This window comes from Callionymus lyra, chromosome 10 (assembly GCF_982586985.1).
Source record: "Callionymus lyra chromosome 10, fCalLyr1.hap1.1, whole genome shotgun sequence".
In the NCBI taxonomy this organism is placed as follows: Eukaryota; Metazoa; Chordata; class Actinopteri; order Syngnathiformes; family Callionymidae; genus Callionymus; species Callionymus lyra.
This window is the reverse complement of record NC_141827.1, coordinates 24,732,199-24,738,378: the sequence shown is the minus strand read 5'-3', so window position 1 is coordinate 24,738,378 and position 6,180 is coordinate 24,732,199.

Below are 6,180 nucleotides of genomic sequence, written 5' to 3'. Positions count from 1 at the left end.
AAAGAATAAAACAATATTAAAGAAACCATAAAAATAAAAATAGTAGTGTACACAACAATATACAGAACTAATGCTATTGGTACTAAGGTAGCTATTTGACTTGATGTAAAAATGACTGAAAAACTGATTTTTCCTACTCATGCACATGTGAATGTAACTGGTATTTCTGTGCAGGCTCTCTGACAGACAGAGTTTCCTGTGTCCCGCCTTAGCTAAGCCCGGATTGGAACCTGTTTCTTGAGACCTGCCACTTCAGTTGACAGAGTTAATGCTACAGGAGTGAACGGTTACATTTTGTGGAATAAAAACACATTCACATGATCTCGTATGTTATGAGGACTTGCTTTAAAATATTCACGTCTAAAGTTCTTTCAAACATTTAAGATTGAATTTGAATAAAATCAACTGAAAAACACTGCAGAAGATTTTTTTTTTGCCTGATTTATAATCTTTGTTCAAAACAAAACGCTAAGTTTGTGACATGTATGAATGTTTGTCAGCCTTTGTGTGACGTGCGTAACTATACAAATCTAAATGAGATTAATTTATATGGCTTTCAAACTATGTTACAATGCAAGGAAATAGCTGTGATTTTGAATACTACTTACTGTAATATGACTCAACAAAGTCATAACCAAACAAATAAGCAAAAGTTGTGCTACATCTTAGAAACCATCTCTTTGTTAGAATGAAGTCCAGAGCTCATCAAAAGCTTAAATAATATGATATACTCTTGAACTTTCTCTCGTAATCCAAGATCAACAGAGATCGTGTTTCATTTATTCCGTTTGGCAACAGATGATTCCTCTGTCGCTCTCTCAGACTATGTGACTTTGATTGTTGCTACGAAGAGAAAAAACAGTGTTTTCGTCTGAGCTTCTGTTTGTTCTCCTCAGAAAAGCCTTGATTATTGGGTGAGTGTCCAGGATGCTTTGAAAACTTTGACTTACAACATCAATAAAGTGATTGATTTGTAGGCAAACCTACAAATGGCGGACATGATTTAGATCTAAAAATCTCTTTAATGGCATTTATAAACGATTTGTTCTCTCACTTCCTTCTGTTTGTTTGCTTACAAATGCATTTCCATGTGTTGATTAAAATGCAGGAGGTTTAATTGCATCTTGCTCTTGAGTAACTCTACGGGACAATTTCAAATGCTCCTCTAATCTAGACTTAAGACATTCAAGTAGCTGTTTAGTCACAGATAAATAGTTAATAAGAATCAAATATTTAAGTGTCTCTTTACCTTATTTTGCACCTCTATTGTACTCAGCAGCATGAGTATTGACATTAGTTTCCCTTTGAATGAGACAGATTTATTCAGTTTATTTTATTTTTCCTAATTGAAATAATAACGTTAAAATAATCCCTTCAGAGTTGTGGTGTCGAACTAAGCGGAAAGGGACCAAAGTCACCCAACTTTATATTTACTGTCACTCCTTTAATAGAAAATTGATACAAATAATAATTGAGGCACAACCATCCACAGCCTTACATCACATTTCTATGTTTTTGTTTTTGATAGAATCTAGCATCTTAATTGGTCAGAATGTCAGCATTGGCATTCATCTTAATCATCTGCTCATTTCAGCCAACCCCCTCTTGGGCCGCTTATAATAAACCAGCGGACTGAAATTGGCCCTTGTACCTTTGGTTGGAAATGGAATACTGACGACTGTTTTCATGTTGTTTTTGCTACTTCTTGTTAAAACAAATGACAGCAAAATGAACTAGTCGACCACTAAATAGTCTACAGTTCTGATTCTAGACGTATTCAAGAGGCTAAACCTAAATCCTATTATTTTAGTTCAGGAAATTATGGACTAGCTCCTTTGTCCCTCAACAAATCCATCCCTCTTTCAAAATAGCAAAATAAAACTCAGAAATTCTCCCTATAGACCTTTGGGTCACACTGTGAGATTAATAAAACTTGTTTTGATTTTAAATGTTTTTAAAATAACTAATGGTCACCAAAATGAGCTCAAAAATAAATTCATTCATACCAAAGTAGCCTTTTTTTTTCATGTCACCATGGAAACGGCTAATGCCGCTAAATCCAGTGCGTCAGAGTCTTGGCTAAATCAGGACCTTGTCTTGCCCAGTGTTGACACAGTCCTGTTCTCTGCTGCCTGAAAAGTTCCCACTGTGAGTCGGTGAACACGTCACAGTCCCGACTTGTAGCTGCAGACAGCTTCCAGCTACTCCTCCGAAGGATTCCTCGGACAGGACATATAGTGAGGGATCTGTCAGGGGGAAGAAGAAGAAGTTGTTTTGCTATGGGCACAGATGGAGCATTCAAGGAGGCAGAGCATGTGTTTGTGACAAGATTGACTCTTTTTTTTTATATATATATAATACAAAATATGTTTTCACGTTATTGGACTTGAGTGACTTTGCATTGGTTTGTTTGGATCTTTCACTAAAAACTTGCAACAAATTGGTAATAAAATGGTTATAGCTTTGTCTCAAAATAGTACAAAATAAACGTTTTTTTAATCAGAAAATCACATAAAAACTGAAATAAATGGAGGTTTTATGAGTTCCTCGGCAGGAAACCAGACACCACTGACTCAGTTTAGAAAAGCAAACACCGTCCTCTGTATCATCATTTTGTGCCAAGTCAGAAAATACCTTCAGCCGAAAAACTACCTGAGCTAATCTAAATTGTTTTCAGCCAGACTTTCCTCAGGAAAATACAATCGACACAGATGGAATTTGATTCGACATTCCAACAATAAACCGTCAGCTGGGTAAAGTTTCAACGGTGGGAGGCAGAATCATTAGAGACGCAGCCTGGAAGAAGCTTTCTCGCGCTGACAAAGTCTATGGTTTGTGACAGTTTTGTATTTAGCAAGTAAAAAGCTAGTCAAGCAGTGATGGCTTCTGTTTAATATAAGTTGATTGAACTATGCTGTTGAATCAATGAGCATCTTTTCTTTTTACTCTAAAAACCAAAACATAAAATATTCAAATAAAAATAACATTCTTAACATTAAATAAATTAATATATAACATTCTGATTGAATAAAATAAATCTCAATCCGTTTTTCTCAGCACCTCTGTAGATAAACAATGTCACATGCTTGAGTAAAAGTAAACATTTGGTTTAAACACTTAAATCAATGAGGTGAGGATTATTTTCATTAAAAATTTAATTTTACTTAAAAAATAATATTTCTGAGACGGAGATTGTATTTGTAAAACTACTTTGCATGGTGTTGAACTTAAACATTGACTAAAGAAAAGCATTTTTTTTCATGAGGAAAAACTGTGATCGTAAATAGCTTTTAAGATGTTTGGTAAAAAAAAAAAAACCGTTTTATTCCTTATTCAATGCCTTATGCTGCAGTAGAATCAGCTCAAAGTGGTTTTGCTTGGACAGATATTTCTAATGTCCTCCACTGGGGGGCGTCTTCAACTGAGCGTGGATTCAACAGTGGTAGTGTTGAAGTCTGAGCATCAGTCATCGCTCTGCTTAGAGGTGAATATAAACTGTGCTCCTTCACACACACACACACACACCCACACAAACATCGCCGTTTATAAGTGAACAAACACCATGACTAACCAGGACCACAAAATAAATATGCAGACCGATGTTCAGTTTATCATCTATTTGAGAATATCTATAGCCTCATGCATAGAATAGAACCTTTGACACTGAACTTTTGTCCAGACCACTTGGTAACTTGGCTCAGTAACTTGCTTTCTAAGACACCTCAAGCATGGACCTGAGTCACTGCAGCTGATGTTAAGATCAGTTGAAACACTAATTCAGAAGCTTTTTTTGTTAATTATGTTGTAAAAGTAGAGCAACACAAGCATCTCAAAAGTTAGATGGAATATATGTAAACAAAAAAATAGACACCAAATATCTAGAGTTTTTTGTTTGTTTGTTTTTTAAACAACTGTATACAATTCAGTCAATAAAAAAAAATGTAATTATTCAATAATTGCAGCAACAATAATACCCTGACTCAGACCAGGTCCTAAGTTATGGGTGAAAAATTTCATCTTCTTTGGGGGCCACATTATACTGTACACTGAGGTTGTTTTACGAGGTCGTGAAGCCAAAGGAAAGAAAGGAGAAATTCAGTATAATAAAATAAAAGGACATTCTAAAGAAAAAAAAAAGGGTGATATTTCATTTAATTTTAATTTCTAAAAATATATCCTCTCACCTGGAGAAACTGGATGGGTGGATATAATATATACGCTCTAAGGAAAATTTTAAACCGATACCGAAAATAAGTAAAAGGAAGAAAAGAGAGAGAGAAGAAAAAAGGTTGATCTTTAACAAGTTATATGTAGTTTTGAATTAGTAGTAGAATTGTTAGATATCAGTTTTATATCTATTAGACCTCACCTGGGCCTTATAGAAGGACTAAGAGGGCCACATCTGGCCAACGGGACATACTTTTTTCAGGTCTGGCATAGACAGTTCAAACTAAATATCTGTTTCAGGATTGCTAGTTTTTGTAATGTGTTAAATTAAGCATGTGAGAAAATATATTATTTTTTTCATATGTTGGTCAATTGTATAGATAACTGTTCTGAATTAATCCCAAGCTCATCTTTGATCTCAAAGTCCAATGTCATTTATATTTGGATCGGTATATTCAGATCTTTAAACTAGATGTAGTGTAGTGTAAAGTCATATCTTGTCCCTGCTCGATCAAAAATTAGTCAAACTATTGACCATTGGTTTTAACACATAAAATGAAATGTTGTCTTGTTTGTATTCATCAAGATTAGGAGATGAGACCAATGGCAGCCTTTAGTAGGTAGAATTAAACAATATAATGTTCACATGCTGTACATAAATACATAATCAGTTGTGGTGTCACGACACACGTGCACGGTTGTCGACACAATGAATGGACAAGTCTGGACTATCAGTCTTGTGTTGGCATGTCTGATGATAATTGAGAAAAACATGAGGGATCTACTCAGTGCTGTGGCTGCTGTGTTTATGTTTCTCAACTGTTGTACATTAGACAAGTGAATGAAACCAGGCCTGTTGCACGTGTATCACATAAACACGATCTGAGGAAGCGATGCTGCCGACACTGGAGTAGGAAACATCTCGACAGATCCTAACAAGTCTGGAGCGACAGACACGAGCGATAAATCAAAGGGCAGCCATTGAAATGTGAAGGAATTTCATCATAACTGCTCTTGGATCGAAGGACCACACGTACTACAACATCAATACTCAAGTCATCAACAACAGGTCACAGATCAGAATCAGAGCCTCCTTTAAGACCCCTGGAGCCTCCTGAGTGACCTGGAACTAAGTCCACAAATCTGCCATCCGCTCCGTCTCGCCTTTCTTTTTTTTAATTCACCTGAATTGAGTCTGGGAGTGAGTCACAACGAAAGTCATATTTTAATTGATTTATTCCCTTTTTCGTTCTTTGTTTTATTCTCAAATTTAGACTATTACAATTCCATCATATATATAAAAAATTAGATGTATATCATTTTTAGGGTTATTTATTGGCGAGTATCTGTCGATTCGTATCACAATAAAGGATCAACGATATATATTGCGATATATTGTGATACATCGTGATAATGAAGGAACAAGGAAATATTTGTAGTATTTTCCGAGTACTTGACTCTGGTGTTGCCGAATTTACAGACCACATGACTCTTGGATGAAGTTGTAACTGCTTTTATTTATTTTGAAACCCAAATATGTCCAAACATCAGCAAAGCTGCTGGAGTCCACTGTATCCTCTCGTCCTCAGTCATAGCCATTATCTCACGGTAATACATTGATCCTTTATGCGCGTAGGATGTAATGACTATATAAAACGACCAAAGGCTGCGAAAATGTGCATGTCATTGTAAATCAAAAATCAAATGATTTAAATTTCAACGCACTTTATTGAACTTTGATACAGTATCATTGAATAAAAATGTTGCGCCGTATCAATATTCACCTTTAAAAAATAAAATGTATTCACACATTTTTTTATTATTTATTTTGTTGATATCTTTTTTATTATTTGAGCTGTTAAGTGGAGTCACAATGTTCTCTGGAGATCTTTTATAATCTGTCGCCTATATCTTCGCCACCGTGACACACTCAGGCTCCATATCTGCTCAGAGATCTAGTCTTCTCCTCGCCCTGCACTTTGGTCACATTCCTCGTACGAGCCACACAGAGCC